We start from the raw sequence: 22,655 nt of genomic DNA on the forward strand, positions 1-22,655 counted from the left end.
CCAATCCTCCTTCTTCTCTCCCACCCCCCTCTTTATCCCAGGTCACATGGAAAGACAGTGAGAGGGGCTCAGGCAGTCCAGGAGTAACAGGGCTCTGCAGATGTAAGGACACAAAGCAAGAAGGGAGAAGGGCTTAGAGTCCTGCAGAACATCTGAGCTTCTACAGATCTCAGCATGCCCACAGGAGGAGAGAATTGAATGCTGACATCCCTAAATCATCAACTTCCTCTGCTACCCCTCCTATTCCCCCACCCATCCTGCCCTCTTCTGTCCCCTGTAGCTGCGAACCACCCTCCTGCCCCCATACACAGAAACACACTTCTTCTTCTTTCTCATTTCCCATTTATCCATCTCCTCCTCATAATGTGAGTGTGTGCAGGCCCACATCCTTATTCCCTCAGTCTTTCGCCCTGCAAGCATTCTCAAGGGGAATTTATTTTCTTTTAAAAAACAGTGGCAGTGCATTATATATAGTCAGCTGAGCTCAGATCCCATTTCTCCATAATTATAATAAGAAAAAAAAATGGGGAGAGGCAAGTTCATTCTAAGATTTCTCCCCCCAAAACAGCTTTCAAATATCAAACATCATATTTTATAACCCCTGAATAATGTAACCCATTCAACAGCCCTGTATTTCCTCCATTCTTTGTGCTCTGTTCCTCGGGGTGGCCCATTCGCTTTCTATCCTTCCCCTCCAGCATTATAAGGAGATAACCCAATGCACTTTTGACTTTTCAAAGATGGTTGTTGTCCCAACCCTCATTCTTATTATATCATATTTCTGGGTGAAACTTCTCACGGAGTGAAGGCCCCAAAATCTTTTGAAGAACTGGCATCATCTTATTTAGTAGAAAGTCCCCTCGGTCCTGGGAAAAATAAAAAAAGAGATCCCAAGGAATCCTTTTTGAAGCACTTGGAACAGAGAAAAATAATCAGGAACTCTGAACATGGATTCACCAAGGGCAAGTCATGCCTCAGCAACCTGATTGCCTTCGATGCCTTCTTTTACGCCAAATCCCCCCAGCCGTGACTCCTGCTTCCCCCTCCCCTGGCTGCCTCTGATACAGCAGTCGAGTAGTGACTCACATTTCCAGTTACCACCTTGAGGGTTGACAGGTTCTTGTCACAGGATCAGGGCCAGTATTTAAATTATTGTATGGTTGGGAATCTGATGTGCACAGTGGAAACTCTCACACTACAAGAACTCTAATATGCTTATATATATATTTTATTAATATACTTAGAACAGTCAAAAACACCCTAACTTAGACAGATAGACTGGGAATGTAGATCTATATTTCCACATACACCATTCCTAAAGTGTAGTCCATCGTCTTCCTCATCACCATCACCTTCCCTATGGTCACCAAGGGCCATCATTCTGGCACCTCCCAAGGAATACATCTCCGAATCCTCCCACTACCTTGGTTAGGATGGCATTTTTATATATTATGCTGAGGATGTTATGTTTGATACATATTCAATAGAGGACCTTTTCCTATCGCCTTATTTGTATTTACCCCCCTTACTAATGGTGAAATGATTGTTTGTTTTTTTGGTTTTCATATACACCAATTTCCTATCATGGTTCCTTTTGTGGTTTAAATATCACATTTGTCATTTTTGTCCTACCTCAGTTACTCAGTTTGGCTTTAACTGTGTATATCAGGGTTTTCCAAGTCAGGATGGACCTGTTAAGTTTAGGGGTATGCTCGGAAGCCTCTAATGCCATGAAAAGTTGCTTCATCTTACCACTCTTTATCTAGGTGGGAGGGCCCAAATATCTGCTAAATTTCCTTTAGCTCAACATTCAGGAGGTAGGCCATAGGCCTCTTGTGTTACAGTCAAACTACTTCAGCATAAACCTATTGCATCCTGTTATAATAATCAAATATTTAAACCCTAAGGAAATAAGAAATCTATACGATAGTGTATAGCGAAGCAAGTGGGTTAGCCCTATAGGCTACAACTGGGAAGGGGATTTAGAGGAGAGTAGACGAGGATTGGTAGAGAATAGGTACAGGGGCTTCACATTCAGCTTCACATTCTCCCCTTCTGTATATGTGCCTAGATCTGGGCATGTTCTGTCCTTCTTGGGGTCGTGGGTTGGATCCCTCTTCCTTGCCTCCTTATATGAGCTAGGATTTGGGGGCTGGGCCTCTCTGTTTCCCCCTATGTATGCCAAGATCTGGGGGAGGGCTTGGTTCTCAGCAGTTTTGAGGTTTGCTCAACTCAGTGCACAGGCCACTAAGCCAACCTAAATAGAGCATTAACATAGACTCATAGACTTTAAGGTCAGAAGGGACCATTATGATCATCTAGTCTGACCCCCTGCACCGTGCAGGCCACAGAATCTCGCCCACCCCTCTTAGAATAATCCTCTCACCTATGTCTCAGATATTGAAGCCTTCCAATACTTTGAAGGCCCCAACATGCAGAGAGTCCTTCAGCTGTGATCTGTGCCCAATGCTACAGAGGAAGGCGAAAAACCTCCAGGGCCTCTGCCAATCTACCCTGGAGGAAAATTCCTTCCTGACCCCAAATATGGCGATCAGCTAAACCCTGAGCATGTGGGCAAGACTCACCAGCCAGACACCCAGAAAGTTCCCTATAGCAACTCCTATCATCCCTCCATTGACCTATTTCCAACTGGAAATGAATGGTCAATTAGTTACCAAGGTCATGTTATTTCATCCAACCATCCCCTTATCATAGAATCAGAACTGGAAGAGACCTCAGAAGGTCGTCAAGTCCAGCCCTCCGCTCTAGGCAGGACCAATCCCATCTAAATCAACCCGGCCAGGGCTTTGTCAAGCCGAGACTTAAACACCTCTAGGGATGGAGACTCCACTACTTCCCTAGGTAACCCATTCCAATGCTTCACTACCCTCCTAGTAAAATAGTTTTTCCTAATATCCAATCTGGACCTCTCCCACCACAACTTGAGACCATTGCTCCTTGTTCTGCCATCTGTCACTACTGAGAACAGCCTCTCTCCATCCTCTTTGGAACCTCCCTTCAGGAAGTTGAAGGCTGCTATCAAGTCCCCCCTCACTCTTCGCTTCTGCAGACTAAACAGACCCAAGTCCCTCAGCCTCTCCTCGTAGGTCATATGCTCCAGACCCCTAATCATTTTGGTTGCCCTCCGCTGGACCCTCTCCAATGCGTCCGCATCCTTTTTGTAGTGGGGGGCCCAGAACTGGACACAGTACTCCAGATGTGGCCTCACCAAAGCCGAATAAAGGGGAATAATGACATCTCTGGATCTGCTGGCAATGCTCCTCTTAATGCATCCTAATATGCCATTAGCCTTCTTGGCTACAAGGGCACACTGTTGACTCATATCTAGCTTCTCATCCACTGTAACCCCCAGGTCCTTTTCTGCAGAACTACTACTTAACTGGTTGGTCCCCAGCCTGTAACTATGCTTGGGATTCTTCCGTCCCAAGTGCAGGACTCTACACTTGTCTTTGTTGAATCTCATGAGATTTCTAGTGGCCCAATCCTCCAATTTGTCCAAGTCACTCTGGACCCTATCTCTGCCCTTAAGCGTATCTACCTCTCCCCCTAGCTTAGTGTCATCTGCAAACTTGCTGAGGGTGCAATCTATCCCCTCATCCAGGTCATTAATAAAGATATTGAACAAAACCGGTCCTAGAACCGAACCTTGGGGCACTCCACTAGAAACCGACCTCCATCCTGACATCGAACCGTTGATCACTACCCGCTGGGCCCGGCCTTCTAGCCATCTTTCTATCCATCTTACCGTCCATTCATCCAATCCGCATTCCCTTAACTTGCTGGCAAGAATATTGTGGGAGACCGTATCAAAAGCCTTGCTAAAGTCAAGGTATATAACATCCACTGACTTTCCCATGTCCACTGAGCCAGTTACCTCATCATAGAAGCTAATCAGATTGGTCAAGCACGACTTGCCCTTTGTGAATCCATGCTGACTATTCCTGATCACTTTCCTCTCATTCAAGTGTCTCAAAATGGATTCCTTTATGATCCCTTCCATGATTTTTCCAGGAACCGAGGTAAGACTGACCGGCCTATAGTTCCCTGGATCGTCCTTCTTCCCTTTTTTGAAGATGGGCACTACATTTGCCTTTTTCCAATCGTCCGGGATTTCGCCCGATCTCCACGACTTTTCAAAGATAATGGCCAAAGGCTCCTCAATGACATTTGCCAACTCCTTCAGTACCCTTGGGTGCATTAACATAGGTCAGGGATGGGGAGCCTCCCTTGCACAGGCCACACGTGGCTCATTGATATTTGCCACCAGGCAGGCCCTCAGGTGGTTTGTTTATCTGATATCCACGGGCACAACTTGTTGCAGCTCCTAGTGGCCACAGTTCAGCATTCCGGGATAATGGGAGCTCTGGGAAGCAATGGCCTGGCCTATGATGATTCTACCAGCTCCCATTGTCTGTGAATGGTGAAACGCATCCACTAGAAAGTGCAAAGTTCGGTGCCTGTGGACGTTGTGGAAAACAAACCCTCTAGTGCAGCCCGCCAGCAGCTAAACTTAAAGAGCCACACACAGGGTTCCCCTTTCCTGACATGGGTTTTTTCTCATTGAATTCTTAAGACTTTGGTGACTAGGTGTCTGAAGTGCAGATGTTTGGTTTGACGCAAGTGATATTTATCAGACTGTGCTGCAATCTGTTAATTATCCCTCTTACTCTTTGTACAGCACCAGCAACATCCCTGACCCATTTCAGGGAAATACAATTAACTGGGTCCTACCTGGGAGCAGTTGCACCCCATAAACATCGACTTCCTGGAGCAAAGCCAGTGCAAGCCAATGCTGAGGGTCCCACTGACTTCATTTAGCTTGGGAAAAATGCCCAGTTGCCAAGAGAAGTTGCAAGAATCAGGTCTACCTGGCAAGAGGCATGGAAAGAAGGTTTATTTGTTTAGCAGAAAATGTATCAAGATTTTATATGTATGTAGGACAATTTCCTACTTGTATGCATCCAAACCCAGAGGAGAAGAACAACAGCTCAGTACAGGTGTTGGGGCAGAGGAGGAGCAAAGGAATGGACTGGGGGAGGACGGAATTCCTTCCTCACAACAACTAGAAGCCGTAGTTGAAACATGCTGAGGATGCAATACATCCCCTCATGCAGGTCATTAATAAAGATGTTGAACAAAAATGTCCCTAGAACTGATCCTTGGGGCACTCTCCTTGATAGCGACCACCAACCAGACATCGATCCATTGACCACTATCTGTTGAGGTAGATGATCTGAGCTTTCTGTCTACCTTATAGTCCATTTGTCCAATCCATACTTCTTTAACTTGTTGGCAAGAATACCATGGGGAAAATATTAGAATTTTGCTAAATTCAAGTTATATCATGTCCAGTCCCTTCTTCATATCCAGACAACCAGTTACCTCAACATGGAAGGCAATAAAGATGGTAAGGCATGACTTTCCCTTGGTGAATCCATTTTGACAATTCCTGATCATTTTCCTCTTTTCCAAGCGCTTCAAAATGGATTTCTTGAAGATCCCGCCTATGATTTTTCGAATAACTGAGGGAACTAAATAAACTACTAAATAAGATGGTGCCAGTTCTTCAGAAGATTTGGTAGCTTCACTTTGGGACACCAGGATCTGGCACTTTAGCCTGGCCGGCCATTTTACTCTTTGTTCCCTGTCATATTCATATTATACCCAAATGAAACGCTTTACACAACGATCAGCAATAATCTCACAGTAAGTTCATAAGATGGGACTCCTTTATTTCCTGGCTTTCAGACTGATAACAGGCACAAACATAAAAACAGAGAAAGAGAAAGCAGGCAGTTCCATAAATCAGAAAGATACCACTCATCTCGCCATATATTAAGCTATGTGCATGGTGATTGATTCTGCTAATCCCAGAGCACATGATTCCCATCAAAGCATTTTAGCCTTTGAGTATGACTAAGAGAAAATTGAGCATTAAAAGTTTTCACTTACAATTTTCCTACACTTTTCAATACACAGCACTTTCCCCACAGGTGTTGGTGCTGCAAATGGGCGTCCTCCAATTGCTTAATGGAAGATAAGGCTCTTCCCTTAATTAGTCCCTCCCTGGTGATTTCATTACCACACCTAGGTTTGGAAGAAGCAGGAAAATGTTGGTGTCAGTGGTGTGTATGTGTAAACTGCTGCAGATAAAATGTGAAACACCCTTCTGTGCACATAGAACCAGTCAAACAAAAAACCTTCCTCTTCACCTTCTGCTGCCAGTTGACCACACCTGGGCCACTTTTCACATCTTATTAGAAGTTGAAAAATAAAATAACTGAAATTTGAGATATATTCAGTTGCCCTGATTCCAAATCTTGTATCCCTACGGATATAGTGGAAGTCTAAATATTCTCCTTCCATTCCATCAAACATCATGGCTGTGTCTAGACTGGCCAGTTTTTCCGGAAAATCAGCAGCTTTTCCAGAAAAACTTGCCAGCTGTCTACAATGGCCGCTTGAATTTCCGCAAAAGCACTGACGATCTCATGTAAGATTGTCCGTGTTCTTGCGGAAATACTATGCTGCTCCCATTCGGACAAAACTTTTGCACAAAAGGGCCAGCACCCTTAATTGCCATGTGTATCAAAGCAACATTTCAACAGACCAGTCCGTATTCTAACGCTCAGCACCCTATATATAGACAGACTGTCAATCTCCTGTCCACCTCAATGTCTCCTCTATAGAGGCACATTGAGTTCCCAGTCAAAATTCAGCTATGAAGATCCTTTACTTTATTTTTGCTGTCCTCTTCTTGGTGGTGCAACTTAGTGGGCAAGGTAAGTTTTTAATGAAATGTAGGATGGCTATGGAAGAATATTTGTAAGTATTTACCTAGATTGCCTAACATCTTGTGTCATTTCTTCTTCTCAAATACTTCTTTTCTAAAGAGCTCTAGTGTTTACATGCTTAGCAGATGATGCTCAAAATTTATCAATGAAATAGTCCTAGGATCAGGGTGGTGCCTGAGATGTTTATTCAGAGTTGGTTGAACTGTTCTCTGTGAAAATATCTCCAGTATTGGATCAATCCTATTCAAAATATTTATGAATGACCTGGCAGAAAACATGAAATCATCATGGATACAGTTTGCCATTGATGGTGCACAGAATTGCAGTCATTTAATTATTCTTAAATATCAAGAAAGTTGGTGCATAGGAAGATTAGTGAACTGACTAGGCAAGGTCTCAGCAAATGGGAGATGTCAGTAAAACTGCAATTACACCTCTTGTTTACCAAGCTGTGTGTTGATGAAATTCAAGACTTTTTTTGCGTGTCTGTGTGCGTGCAGGATTTGGCTGTCCTCGTGGTTTTAAAAAACGATGTAAACGATTGGGAGGCAGATGCTATCGGCGTCAGTGTCCTGCCAATTCTTATCCTATTCGATACCACAAGAAACACGTGTGCTGTAAACAAAATGATGGGGTAAGTTCAGGTTCATTCCACAACATTCTATATTGTTTAAACATGTTGGAGGCTTCTCATTCAAAGCACTGCCCAAACTTCTGTGTTGTCCTGCCTTGCCCCCTGTGTATATTAGAACAACCGTATTGACCCCTTTTACTTGCAGCTGCCTTACCCAGGCTTCCTAGAGTCAGTCCCCAGCTTAGAGCATCCAGAGTGCTCGAATAAATGAAGCGTGTCCCTCTGAGGCCTGGCAACACCAGCACCATTTCAAGCACACCCTTAGGACACTGCTTGAAAGGAGGGTAGCACAGAGACAATTGGATCAGCATTCATTTGTCCATTGATTGGGCCAATTCTGTCAAAGCACCTATACATTGCCAGACCATCATAAAATGGGTGGAAGCTGTAGCCAGACTCACTCCTGTGATAACATTGGTTGTTGTTGTTCTTGTTTTTTAATTTTAAAGTAGATAAAAGAGGGGGAGTGCAATTCTCCAGGGCAGAAAGTGGGGAAATCTGTTCCTTAGGTTCCAGTTTGCAGTAACTCTCTGACTAGGATGGTTGCTCTCTGCAGACAGGCAGCATCCTTAGAATGTTAAAGATTAGCCATTTTACACTCTGGGTGTGTATGTGTGTGTGTGTTAGCCATTTTACACTGTGTGTGTGTGAGATTAATTGTTTCAGAATTTATGTGTGTCACTTTCTCCATCTCCAGTGGAAAGATCCCATCTTCCATAATTAGCTCAGGACAAATTCAGCCTTAGCATTTTCTTGGTACGAATCAAAGTAAAAAAACAGCTACCAATCGGTTTCCATAATACCACCAGGCTGCATCTAGACTGGCAAGTTTTTGCAGAAAAACTTGCCAGCTGTCTTCACTGGCTGCTTGAATTTGTGCAAAAACACTGATGTAAGATTGTCAGTGTTCTTGCGCAAATACTATGCTGCTCCTATTCGGGAAAAAGCCCTCTTGCGCAAATATATTTGCGCAAGAGGGCCAGTGTAGACAGCTCAGGACTGTTTTGCGCAAAAAAGCCCTGACGGCGAAAATGGCAATCAGGGCTTTCTTGCGCAAAACTGCATCTAGATTGGCACGGACGCTTTTTTTTTTTTTGCGCAAAAGCATCCGTGCCAATCTAGATTCTCTTTTCCGCAAATGCTTTTAATGGAAAAACTTTTCCGTTAAAAGCATTTGCGGAAAATCATGCCAGTCTAGACGTAGCCACTATATTTCATATCTTTTTTTGTCATTTTTTGAAACCTCTCCTATGTGGGAAGAATATCCATGATCTTTCTGTGACCCACAGCACACTAGCCAGCAATCCTGTCAAAGAAGGAAAATAGATTGCTTTGGTAGGATTTATTACAGACAAAGGCATATTGACTCTCATCTTCCACGTGTTTACAAGATAATGATTTCATAATTAGTTTCATCATCTTTCCAAGAAGTGAAGTGAGGCTGACAAATTAATAATTCTCCTGATCCTGTTTGGTCCCTTTTTAAAAGATAGATACAATCTTTTGTCCTTCCCCATTTCTCTGGGTGTTCTAGACTACACCTCTCTGTCGACAGAGAGATTTAGAATAGGCACATCGAAATTGACAATGAAGCACGGATTTAAACCTCATTTTTGAAGACTATAGAATCTTTCAAAAAGGCTTTATTTTCGACAGATCCGCATCTAGATTGCCGTTTTTTGTTTTTTTCCGAAAAAGCTCCATTTTGAAAAAAAGCAGCGGCCATGTTTATGCTAATGAGGCCTGAGATATTTAAATATCTGCTTCATTAGCTATTTCGATGTGCTTGATTTGCATCCCTCTGTCTAGACATAGCCTCTGTGACCTCACTTGTTCACCACAAGGTCTGACATATATTCAGCCATTTTTATTAAAAGTGTTGTATTCTAATGTAATGTCATAATATTCACAGATTGCACTAGAGTGATGACAGCAAAGCATCATCTCTGGGAATCTGGAAAAAAAGGCCTTGCAATGAAAATCGTGAAGAAAATCCAGAAAGAAGCTCTGTATCCTCCCTTATGACTTCTGTCTTACTGGAATAAAAGCAACTGGTTGTGGTGGTATATTGCAAAAGTGTGTGAGAGTTTTTTCATAGGCACATGGAGCTTGTTTTTCACTGTTCTTTTCTTCTTCCCCCTGTACATTTTGATACAGAGCAATGGGGACGATGGCCGTGTTTTGAAATGTTTGCAAGGTGGACTTGCTAAAAGGGACAGTGACAGAAATCTCCTCCAAGTTCTAAGTCCCCAGACTTTGATGTGGTTATTACATGGCTGTAACAGCAACTGTGTGAGAGAGAAGAGTGGCAGCGTGTCTCTCCCCTTCTCTACCAACTAGTTCATCATTCTCCACAACATTCCCCAGCACTGGTAACCCCCCTGACCTCCTATCTCTCCTCCCCTCCCATCCTGCTAAGTCAGTAGTCGGGAGTGTAGCTGAAGTTGCTCCCTGCTGTCTCTTATCCTGTGCTGCTGGGTTCACATATCCCAAGCCGAACCTCACGCATAAGACTGTAACCCAAGCTTCACACTGAGCTAAGCCCCTCATTCCCACAACCCATCTCCACCTGGGACACCTGCCTCTGCTTCGGCCAGACTTCCTCAGCCATGTTCACTCAATGCAGCCCTGCTCCAAAGCAGAGCCCTGCCCCACACACAGCCTAGTCCATGGGGTGCTAGTTACCTTAACTGTGTGCTTTCTGGGTGTCAGATACTCAAATTTCAAATTACCTCCAATCCTCCTTCTCTCCTGCACCACTTTATCCCAGGTCACATGGAGAGAGAGTGAGAGGGGCTCAGGCAGGCCAGGAGTAGCAGGGATCTGGAGATGGGAGGACACCTAGCAGGCAGGGAGAAGGGCTTGGAGTCCTGCCGAGCATCTGAGCTTCTGTAGATCACAGCATGCCCACGAGAGCAGAGAATTGAATGCTGGCATCCCTCCATTGACCCTAACTCCTCAACTAACTCTGCTACCCCTCCTATTAGGTTTTTTCACATACATCAATTTCTTACCCTAGCCTCTTTTGTGGTTTATATAGCACATTTGTTATTTTTGTCCTACCCCAGTTATTCAGTCTGGTCTTAATTGGATATTTCAGGGTTTTCCAAGTTATGATGGCCATGTTAAGTTTGGGGGTATGCTTGTGTAACCCATACACCTGGGCTACGTCTAGACTGGCCCCTATTCCGAAATAGCCATGCTAATTTTAAACTTGGGAATAGGGAAATCCGCGGGGGATTTAAATATCCCCCGCGGGATTTAAATAAACATGGCCGCCGCTTTTTTTCCGGCTTGGGGAAAAGCTGGAAAAAAGCGTCTAGACTGGCCCGATCCTCCGGAATAAAGCCCTATTCCGGAGTATCTCTTATTCCTACCTGAAAATAGTTTCAGGTAGGAATAAGAGATCCTCCAGAATAGGGCTTTATTCCGGAGGATCGGGCCAGTCTAGACGCTTTTTTCTGTCTTTTCCCCAAGATCTCGGTAAGTTTTTCTCCTTTTTGGGGGGGTCTGATCCCTCTCCCTTCCCTCCTTATATGAGCTAGGATTTGAGGGCTGAGCTCCACTGTTTCTCCCTAAGTGTGTGCCAAGGTCTCAGGGAGGGATCGGTTCTCAGCAGTTTTGGGTTTTGCTCAACTCAGTGCGCAGGGGTTACATACAACTGAACCACCTAAATACAGTGTGAACATAGGTCAGGGATGGGGAGTCTCCCTTGCACCTACCACACATGGTTCATTGGGGTTAGCCGCTGGGCCGGCCCTCAGATGCTTTATCTATCTGATATCCACAGGCGCAGCTCCTACTGGCCACGGTTCAGCATTCCCGGCCAATGGGAGCTGTGGGAAGCGGTGGCCTGGCCCATGATACTTCTCCCTGCTCCCATTGTCTGTGAATGGTGAACTGCACCCACTGGAAGCTGTGGGGTTCGGTAGCGTCACTCTGTGAGAGGGGTCACCCGGACCTTTGAGATAATAAGAATGAGGGTTGGGACACCAACCATCTTCTGGGAAGTCAAAAATGCATTGGATTATCTCCTCATAACACTGAAGGGGAAGGAGAGAAAGTGAATGGGCCACCCTTGAAGAGCAGAGCACAAAGAAAGGAGGAAACGAAAGGTTGAATGCATTGCATCATGTAGGACCTATATGAAAGATTAGGTTTGAAAGACTGGAAGGAGAATATTTAGATCTCCTCTGTATCCCTGAGGATTAGATATTTGGATTCAGGGTAACCTAATATATCTTACATTTCAGTTGTTATTTTCCAGCTTCCAGTTGGATGTGAAAAGAGGTCCAGGTGTGGTTAGTTAGTATACTGGGCACAGAAGGGTGTTTCACATTTTATCTGGAGCAGTTTGCACATTCACACCACTGACACCCACATTCTCCTGCTTCTCCCAAACCCAGGCGTGGTCATCAGTTCAACAGGCAAGGACTAATTAAGAAAAGATCTTTGTATTCCATTAAGCAATTGCAGGAAGGCAATTCGCAGCATCAACACCTGTGGGGAAAGCATTGTTTATTGAAAATAGTAAGCTAAAAATTTCAAAGTTCAGGGTTTTCTCATAGTCATACTTGTAGGCCAGTGGGCTTTGAAAAGAATCATGTGCGCTACGTTTAGCAAAATCAATGACCATGCAGATAGCCTAGTATACTGTGAGATAAATTGCATCTTTCTAATTTATGAAGCAACCTGCTTTTTCTCTCTCTGTTTTTATGTTTCTGCCTGTTATCAGTCAATTTCACAAGAAATAAAGGAGTTGTAGCCTACAAATTTACTGTGAGATTATTGCTACTTTTGTGTAAATCATGCTCTTTGAGTATAATCTGAACACAACAGGGAAAGAAGAGTAAAATGGCCAGCCTGGATGATGTGCCAGATCCTCATGTCCCACATGGGTCTGGAATCATTAAGTGATCCCACACAATGGAGCCTGGGGCTCTGGCCACAACCTCTGCTATGGTATCAACTGTTGCCTTAAAAAGAGCTGCCGATACCTGTGTTTCCCATCATTCTGCCTGCAACAAGCAAAGGACAGAGCCCTGCAGAAGTTCTAGTTATTTGCTCAGCAGCAGGTGGAGTAAAGCTATGGTTGGGTCTACCCACCGTTTCCGTCAGGGCAGTGACCGACAGAGAAGCTGTGTGACTATGGTTAAAACAGAGGAGGCTGTAGTGAGATGAATGCCTGAAACGTAAGCCCATGTAGCACAGGCCTGGTTTGAGGCCTGAGGCCTAGCTAACAATGGACAAAACATGGCTAACATAAAGCAAAGCTAAGCTGTGAGCAAGAGATAGGCCCCTGCTCACAGAACTTGGCACGGAAAGGGCTGAGAGAGCAAAACACTAATTGGTAATAGGCCCAGGTGCAGAATAATAATTGGAACTGGTCATAGTTGAAAGCACATGGTACCACCAGCTCATGAAAAAAGACCTTGGTATCCATTCCCCACAGATACAGACTCAGGTTCAGGAAAGGGTCTAAAATGAGAGCCTGATGGATACAGATGATATAATCAAACCACAAGGTGCAGGGTGATGGGTGATATCTAAGTAGTGTCAGAGGGTGGTAACCTGACAACATCAGGGGTGATGTGTAACTTGTTTGTACCTATATATAAAGTGGTGTCTTGGGTAACAGGCTTTGAATGACCTAGAGGCAATAGAAACTTCCGACTGATTGACTCATTCCATTGTTACAGGCTGTGTCTACATTGGCACCCCTTTCCGGAAAAGGGATGCTAATGAGACACTTCGGAATAGCAAAATCCATGGCGGATTTAAATATCCCCCGCGGTATTTGCATTAACACGGCTGCCGCTTTTTTCCGGCTTGGGGTTTTGCTGGAGAAAAGCGCCAGTCTAGACGGGATCTTGCGGAAAATAAGCCCTAAGTAGGAATAAGGGATCTTCCGGAAAAGGGCTTATTTTCCGCAAGATCCCATCTAGACTGGCGCTTTTCTCTGGCAAAACCCCGAGCCGGAAAAAAGCGGCAGCCATGTTAATGCAAATGCCGCGGGGGATATTTAAATCCCCCGTGGATTTTGCTATTCCGAAGTGTCTCATTAGCATCCCTTTTCTGGAAAGGGGTGCCAATGTAGACACAGCCACAGGGTACATGTGCGTAGTGGTTCAGTAGAGTCTACTGACAACTATTACTGTACTTCTCTTAACAATAAACCTGGCCAGGCAACTTTGATCCATATCTGTTTTGTGGTTTTGGGGGGCTATCTTGGGGTCTGCTGTGGAAACTAAGTGCACAAGTTGACACGACACACATCACTGAGGTTCAAATGCGACCGGTGGTAGATACACACACACAAGCAGCCTTCTGCTTATCATCATCGACAGAGCCAGAGACCTGTGAAGATGCCTCGGCAGTAAATCCCAACTGAATGCACAGTCTACACTGGCCTAGCAAGACTTTGTATTATATCTAGGGTCACCAGATGTCCCAATATTATGGGAACTGACCTGATATTAGCATTTATGCATTATATCAGCGTTTCCCAAAGTGTAGCCCGTGGCCCAGTACCGGTCCTTAGAAAAAAAATACCGGTTCCTAGAACAGTTTTCGTGCACAATTCTTGGGAGAGAGCCTGCCACCACAGTGTCTCTGCCGGGCATGCTCCCAAGTGGCGGGGCTAGATCCAGTGGGTGCTAGGACCCAGGGAGAAGGCTGGGCGCCATGTGCACCGATGCACAACGCCCAGCACCAGACGCAGTTGGAGGCGCCGGCACCAGCCGAAAAAGCAGCTGGGATTGGGGCCAGGAGAGGGGGCAGAACAACCCACCGAACAGGTAGGGCCTGCAACACACCTCAGGGCAGGGTGCGACCTGCGGTTACACCCACAAACGCAGGCAGGACTGGGGGAGAGGACACGGGGCTATTTACCTGACCTCCAGGGCCCATACGATCCGAGTCACCCGGCACGCCTGAGAAGGATCTTCTAACCTTACCGGTCCCAAACAGGGGTGAAGTAGACACGTTGGGGTGGGGTCGGGAAACCGCCCAGGACAGCCGACTGGGCCCACTCCTGTTGGCACTGGGGGCTTTAGGAAGAACAGAAATCATTTATTTGCATATTCATAATTTGATTAGTGAATATGCAAATATGCAAATAAATGTTACCAGTCCTCCAAAAGCTTGCAAATGGGTTTACTGGTTCCCAGTATCAAAAAGATTGGGAACCACTGCTTTATATAATCACTACTCCCACTCTCTCCCCTTAAAAATGAAGTGTCTCAATTTTTCACTTATTGGGAAATTTAGAGAATTAAAATGGTTAGACTGAGATGCTTAGGAAATTTATAAGCCAAGGATATTACCATTTCTCAAGCAATAAAGATGAAAAATGTAATCAATTTGAAGTCTTATCGCAGTTTTGTTGCCGAGGCAAACTTTATCCTAGCTCTATACTATGCTAGGCAGGAGATTTTGATAACAATTTCTCACTATAGCAACTTCATTGCAGCTTCTTATAGACTCATAGACTTTAAGGTCGGAAGGGACCATTATTCTCATCTAGTCTGAAGCCCTGCACAATGCAGGCCACAGAATCTCACCCACCCACTTCTCCATTTCTAGTCAAGCATTTTTGCTGGCAGAATTATAGGTCTATCCGTAGTAGTTCATCCAAAAAATAAAAAACATATAATTAGAAATTTAGACAAGTCGTTTAATTCCCAAGATTGATAATTTAATTAATCATCGCACGCTGTACCCAAATATCAAATGCAGATAATGCAAATTTCTTGCATTTTCTTGACGTGTTGAAGTAAGTGTTGATGTAAGTAGGTAGGAAAACTGTAAGTATGAGGAAATATTTTTCACTCTTAGCAACAGAAATGGAGTTCTTTTCACATTTATTTTCCTGGTACAGGTCTAAGGAATGTCTTCAGACCTTTTAGTACCTGGAATTCACGTGCTGAGACCTAATATAAGGATATGTCATGATCTAGAATATATGGATTTACACACACGCAAAAGAGGGAGAGAGAGATAAAGGCTATGGCTATTCTAGACAACTTAAAGCAGTTGCTCTAAGACAAAGAGGGAGAGCTTGCCCATCAGCTTAATTACTCCATGCCCAGTGAGTGGTAGTAGCAATGCTGATGGGAAAAACTATCCATACTTGTGCTTAGGTCAGTGTAACTTAGGTTGAGAGGGTTCACACTCCTGAGTGACATAAGTTAAACCAGAATAAGGGATAGTGAAGATATAGCCCAAAGTGCCAGAAACAAGCAAGGTAGCAAGATGATTAACTGGAATACACTTTCATATGACGTGTATAGAACTTTTTATGAGTGAGCAAGATTGCCTTAGGAATGTAACTTTGGAAAGCTCACTTTCTGCTTATAGTTAATATGACATCGCAGTGTGGGACTACTCTTCAGAAACTGGTGTTACGTAGGATTTTTTCCTGTATCGTGTTAATAAACCTGGCTGACACTGCCTCTTTGGTCTCTTGAGTATATTTTATAACAAAATAATGAGTCAAAAAGTGGTCAAAGAATGTTTATAATTGTTACGGTCAGCCAGAGGCCAACTAGCCAAAACCTCATTCTAGGAACCTCATTGTCTAGGAAGGAGTACAGCAGAAGGGGAGCTAGGGGTAATAGTGGACCACATGCTGAATATGAGTCAGCAGTGTGATGCTGTTGCAAAAAAAGCAAACATGATTCTGGGATGCATTAACAGGTGTGTTGTGAGCAAGACACGAGAAGTCATTCTTCCGCTCTACTCTGCGCTGGTTAGGCCTCAGTTGGAGTATTGTGTGCAGTTCTGGGCACCGCATTTCAAGAAAGATGTGGAGAAATTGGAGAGGGTCCAGAGAAGAGCAACAAGAATGATTAAAGGTCTAGAAAACATGACCTATGAAGCCAGGCTGAAAGAACTGGGTTTGTTTAGTTTAGAAAAGACTGAGGGGGGACATAATTGCCATTTTCAGGTATCTAAAAGGGTGTCATAAGAAGGAGGGAGAAAACTTGTTCATCTTAGCCTCTGAGGATAGAACAAGAAGCAATGGGCTTAAACTGCAGCAAGGGAGGTTTAGGTTGGACATTAGGAAAAAGTTCCTAACTGTCAGGGTGGTCAAACACTGGAATAAATTGCCCAGGGAGGTTGTGGAATCCCCATCTCTGGAGATATTTAAGAGTAGGTTACATAAATGTCTATCAGGGATGGTCTAGACAGTACTTTGTCCTGCCATGGGGGCAGGGGACTGAACTCAATGACTTCTCGAGGTCCCTTCCAGTCCTAGTATTCTATGATTCTATGATTTATTCACATAGAGCAGTAGAGGGTCACACAACTCGGCTGCGTCTAGACTGGCATGATTTTCCGGAAATGCTTTTACCGGAAAAGTTTTCCGTTAAAAGCATTTTCGGAACAGAGAATCTAGATTGGAATGGACGCTTTTCCGCAAAAGCACTTTTTGCGGAAAAGCATCTGTGTCAATCTAGACGTGCTTTTCCGCAAAAAAGCCCCTATCGCCATTTTTGTGATCGGGGCTTTTTCGGGGAAAACAAATCTGAGCTGTCTACACTGGCCCTTTTGCTCAAAAGCTTTGTGCAAAAGGGACTTTTGCTTGAACGGGAGCAGAATAGTATTTCCACAAGAGCACTGATTTCTTACAGTAGGAGTCAGTGCTTTTGCGGAAATTCAAGCGGCCAGTGTAGACAGCTGACAAGTTTTTTCAGAAAAGCGGCTGATTTTCCAGAAAAACTGGCCAGTCTAGACACAGCCCTCGAGTTCCTGGAGGGGAATTACACTGAGTATGCAGTAAAATTATAGTGTTTATGAACCTGTGTAGCCAGCCAGGCCAAAGGATGTTAGAGGTGACCAGACATTTCCTGTATGCATAAGAGATGCTACTATGATTTTTAATTATAAGCCCTTCTCTAGTAAGATGCCTTTTTAATAATAACCAGTTTTATAAAGATTGAATGATAAAGTGCTTGTGGCAAAACTTCATTGCACTAGGAATTCCTGTATGAAAAGCCAAATCTAAATTGTAATGCAAAGATTAAAGTTCTTTTATTGGCTAAATGCCATACACAGAATTAAAAAAAAAGAGGCAAATGGCAAATGCTGTTTAAAAATCTTAAAGCCACAATGAATATAAGTGAGAAGATGGAGATACCAAAATCCTTTGTTGTATAATTTGTGAATAGTCTTGCTGGGTCTTCCTTCAGGCTTGATATTGTAAATAATCTTAATTCTTATGGTCATCTGTGTGTGGATGGAAAAGTTAAAAAAAGGTAAAGAATGGGAACAAAATGGTATTGAAATTCATTGCCTCACTTATTTAGCACTTGCAGAGATACATAGGTCTGTAACTCAAGCAAGTTGGAGTAGAGAGTTGAAGATGTGTATGTCTTATTTAAATGCTTGTACTTTTCAATAATTCAGTGTTATTTTTCTGACATTTTTTATTTTGGATTTCATGAAAAAAGTATTGTTGTTATTATTATTATTAGTAAATGTTTTGAAATGGAAATTCCATCTCTATAAACTCTTATTATTCACTGGGTTTTACCAAAAAAAGGGGGGGGCTTTAGTCAATTTAGCTTCCAATAACATTTTATTCAAGTTTTCAAATCTTAGTATTCATTTAGCTGTGCAGAAGAGGGCACTACTCAGAATTTATCAGTGTTATCTCTTTTCTGTTAAGGTTTATTAAGAAGCTATTTTATTGCAAGTTCAACCTATTTTTCTGGCTCATCTCGCTTGTGTCTCTTTCAACATTCATTCGGTTAGGTCAATTTGGCAAAATACTTGCTTTGGTGATTCTGTCTTGTTTTTGTTTGGTTTTATGGAAAGCAATCCCATTCCAGGCATATCCCATTTTCTTGGCACAACCTAACCGTTATGTTGCTTTACGTTATGTGGCTGGTTTCGGCTAAACTCCTGGGTCCTGTGCTTCCTGATGGGTCTTTGTGTGCACCTCAGAGGCTCGCGGTGTCCCTATCACTTCCAAGTCAGGCAAGGGTAGGCCGCTACCAGAACCCTTTTCATCGTTGGCCAGTTCAGATTTTTTGGAGGTCAGTTCCTCCGCTTAGTCTACAGGGTCTTCCCTGTTTCATACTGACAGCCCACCCATCAGGAGGAGGGTTAGGGGGAACCCTGTTCCACCCACTTGCTCTGGGTTCTGGCCCAAGGCCCTACGGGGGTGGGGTGTGCAATCCCAAGTGAGCTGTGAGGCCTGGCCCTTGCCCCACTGAACATCGGCCCCTCCCTGGGCCACTTCCCCAACGCTTCCCAGATACCTCCTCCCCGATGCCTTGGAACAGTCCTTGATTGGCTGCTTTGGGTCTGTCTCCTGGGCTGGGCTGGGCTTGCTCTGTGACCAGGGCTGGCCCGAGCCCTTTTGGCACCCTGGGCCCGGGCGTGCAGCACCGCCTCTGGGCACAGGGTGCACGCGCACACCGGCCACGGCTGCTGGCGCAAAGCCTGGGACCGACCCCTGGGGCGTACGGCGCATGCGCTGCCCAGCCCGGCTCGGCCAGCACTACTGGCGCACGTGCAGGGCCCCGCAGCCGTGGGGGGAAGGGCGCTGCTGGCCAGCACTGCAGGGCCGGGCATGTGGCTCCTGATGGAAGTTGTAAGGGACACCATGCGCCCCTTACAGCTGCCATCAGGTGCCACCCGTCGGTTGGTGCCCTGGGCAGCTGCCCGGTTCTCCCATGCCTCCGTCAGGCCCTGTCTGTGACCCTCTCTTCTGGTCTATCCCTTTTCTCCTCCCCCATCCCCAGCCTTGCCTGAGGGAGGGTTTTTATGGTGGGCCTATCAGCCTTAATTGGCAGCAGGTGTGTGCCTCAGAGGCTCGCAGTGTCCCTATCACTTCCGAGTGAGGCAAGGGTAGCCCGCTACCAGAGCCCTTTTCATCATTGGCCAGTTCAGGGTTTTTGGAGGTCAGTTCCTCCGATTAGTCTACAGGGTCTCCCCTGTTTCATACTAGCAGCCCACCAGTCAGGAGGAGGGTTGGGGGGAACCCGATCCCACCCACTTGCTCCGGGTTCCGGCCCAAGGCCCTATGGGGGTGGTAGCTGTAACCCTAAGTGAGCTCAAGAACACATATTCCTGCGCATCCAGAAATATAATCTATGCTATCATGTGCCGAAAGTGTCCGTCTGCTATGTACATTGGACAAACATCTCAGACACTTCGCCAAAGGATTAATGCCCACAAAACAGATATCAGACAAGATCACAAAGAGAAAACAGTTTCTTGCCACTTTAACCAGAAAGGACACTCTCTAAATGACTTAGCCACCTGCATTCTGCTACAAAGACCTTTTACATCTGCACTTGAAAGGGAATCCTCTGAACTGTCATTCATGTTAAAATTCGACACTTGCCAACAAGGACTTAACAAGACTTTGAACTTTCTCACCCATTACAAAGACAGTTTCCCCAATTATCACCTGTAATACCATTAACTCACAAACATCCCACTCTCCCTACCTTTAATATCAGCAATTCACAGACACTTACCTTCCTTCCTCCCCTTTCCCACCCCCCCGCATCCCGCTTCTGTTCTGCAATGTGATTTGTCCTTTTCATATTTGTTCATTTTTTTAAATTGTATCCTTTGGTATATATGGTTGTGACTACTTTCTTCCACTATTTGATCTGAGGAAGTGGGTCTGGCCCACGAAAGCTCATCATCTAATAAACCATCTTGTTAGTCTTTAAAGTGCTACATTGTCCTGCATTTTGCTTCAACTACCCCAGACTAACACGGCTACATTTCTATCACCACCCTAAGTGAGCTGTGAGGCCTGTCCCTTGCCCCACTGACCAGAGGCCCCTCCCTGGGCCACTTCCCCAACGCTTCCTAGATACCTCTTCCCCGATGCCTTGGAACAGTCCTTGATTGCTGGCTGACTTGGGTCTGTCTCCTGAGCTGGGTTGGGCATGCTCTGTTCTGCCTCCCCTCTCCTCTGTCTGTCCCTTTTCTCCTTCCTCCCACCAGCCTTGCCCGAGGGAGAGTTTTTATGGTGGGCCCATCAGCCTTAACTGGCAGCGGGTGTTTTAATTAGCCTCCCTTTCAGGCTGACGCCATATGGACTTCAGGTGTTGCCTTGGCTGGACCGCAGTCTCTGGCAGCCTATTCCGGGAACATAAAACCACATATCCAGCTCCCCATGCATCTGTCTTCCACCAGGCTTTTGCAGCCCCCTGCTCTCAGGCTGCCACAGTTAAGATAAGAAGAATCTATTTACTGATTTTGGTGTTCTAGCTCTTACCATTTGGAGGAGTTCTTGACCAAACAGACAAACTCTCTAAAATATATAGTAGTTTAGCACATAAAGGAAGAAAGCTGGCAAAGAACTTAAAATCAGAATAAAACCAAGAAGGCAAAAGTAAAACCACCGGTGGGAGTACAAGCAAAGTAAATATTCCCGATACTTACAATACACAAGAAATGAAGGGAGACTGGGAGATTGTCAGGAAAGATGCAGCCAGCAGATGCAAAATGGGTTTTGCAACCACTGGATAACGATCTTAAAAATGCACATGGAGTTGCCCAGAAACAGAAAACAAAGAAGGGATCTTTCATAATCAATTTACTAGGCAGACAAAACCAACCGGTCTAGGGGGACAAATTCAGGTTTTGTGGGAACATGCAGCAACTTGCACTCTCATTTCAGAGCCGGGATGTTTTTATTCCGGTTTCCAGCCGTGCCTGCTCAAACCTAAAGAACCACCCTTCCTGCTCAGAACTAATAATATAACCCTTTTCAAATATTTTTTGATACAGGTTAAGCTGTTCCTTTCTGTCCTTTTGCATTTCACTATACTTGCTGCTGGTACCTGCTCTTTCAAATGAACTCATCGAGTTAATGTTTCTCACTTGGCTCATAGATCTGCCCACTTCTAAATTGCTGTCTCGACTTCTGGCCTTTCCTCCTTGTTTTAACAGTTAAAAAGTTGTAATTTTTACAGAAACCTCCTCCACAGAATGACATGAAGCTACTGAAAAAAACCCATCAAAATGCATAAGGTAAAAGCTTGACTTTAAATAAGCTCAGTTAATTAAGGGCTTTTAAACTGTCAGAAATGGAACTGCTGAAGACATCTTGGCTTTCTTGAAAATATGATTGCCAAGCAACAGATATGCTAACTTAGCTCCTAACATTAATCACTAATATATGAAACACGAATCTTCCTTATTTCCAGATAGTAATATTCTAAAGGCAAAAACAATATAAAGTAATGGAAACTGTCGTAACTAATTTAACACAATTTTTTTTTCAATTTTTGTTTCTTTTTTTCAATTCTTACTAAACATTTTAAATAAAAAAAGCTAGAATGTGCATAATTAAATTGTTAATTTGTCAGTTTAGTGTGTTTGTTTCCACATGCTTTGCCTTAACAACTTTAAGCTCCTACCTTTTATAGTAATAAAAGTTTTTGGTAACATTCATCTTTAATTGTATGTTTGCCACATCTATGCCATGTATATTGTCCTTTGTTATTGAATGTTATGTGTATTGTGTGATTACATTTTATTTTTATTTTGTAGCAGTAAAAGACAATTTTACCTTCATACTTATAAAGAGTAGTTTTAATATAAGTGGTATTTTGCTGTTTTAATATTATGGCTGGGTTATAGCTATCATAATGAAAACTTTGAAGCAATTTAAACAACAATCTTGATAAAACACTAATCAAGATTAATTGTGTGAGTAATCATGCTATTAAAATAATAGAATTAAATTTAATTCTTTTTGGAAATGTTTTACATTTTCAAATATATTTATTTCCATTAAAACAGAGAATACAACGTGTATAGTGATAAGTTTGTATTTGATTACAGATATTTGCACAGTAAAAACATAAAAGAAATCTTTTTTTCAATTCACCTAATACACATACGCTCATGTGATTTCTTTACCATGAAAGTTGAACTTACAAATGTAGAATTCTATACTTAAAATAATTACATTCAAAAATAAAGTTAAATTTTGGACCCTCCAAGTCCACTCAGTCCTACATCTTCTTTAGTCTACTGCTAAGACAAACAAGTGTGTTGACATTCACTTGCTCACTTCTATTTGACAATGTCACCCGAAAGTGGGAAGAGGCATTTGCATGGTGTTTGCATGGCACTGGTGTAGCCAGTGTTGCAAGTTATGCTAAAGATTCATATTTCCCTTCATGCTTCAACCGCTCTTCCAGAGGACAAGCTTCCATGCTGAT

General features: G+C 43.9%; 3 long non-coding RNA genes across 3 annotated transcripts in view; 1 reads left to right on the plus strand and 2 right to left on the minus strand.

Moving 5' to 3' along the window:
- Positions 1 to 22,655, minus strand: part of LOC149524613 (uncharacterized) — an 83,013-nt gene that overhangs the window by 7,323 nt on the left and 53,035 nt on the right. The window lies entirely within an intron of this gene.
- On the minus strand, positions 105 to 22,095 carry LOC112545314 (uncharacterized). Its single transcript, XR_012902450.2, has 4 exons — positions 20,866 to 22,095; positions 14,341 to 14,498; positions 4,753 to 4,889; positions 105 to 866 (listed from the first exon to the last, which is right to left on the minus strand). It is a non-coding gene; the product is annotated as an uncharacterized LOC112545314 (long non-coding RNA).
- On the plus strand, positions 6,667 to 9,498 carry LOC149524614 (uncharacterized). The gene is made up of 3 exons (XR_016349095.1): positions 6,667 to 6,803; positions 7,316 to 7,449; positions 9,362 to 9,498. It is a non-coding gene; the product is annotated as an uncharacterized LOC149524614 (long non-coding RNA).

The sequence above is a fragment of the Pelodiscus sinensis genome, chromosome 3 (assembly GCF_052426305.1).
Source record: "Pelodiscus sinensis isolate ZL-2025 chromosome 3, ASM5242630v1, whole genome shotgun sequence".
Classification (NCBI taxonomy): Eukaryota; Metazoa; Chordata; order Testudines; family Trionychidae; genus Pelodiscus; species Pelodiscus sinensis.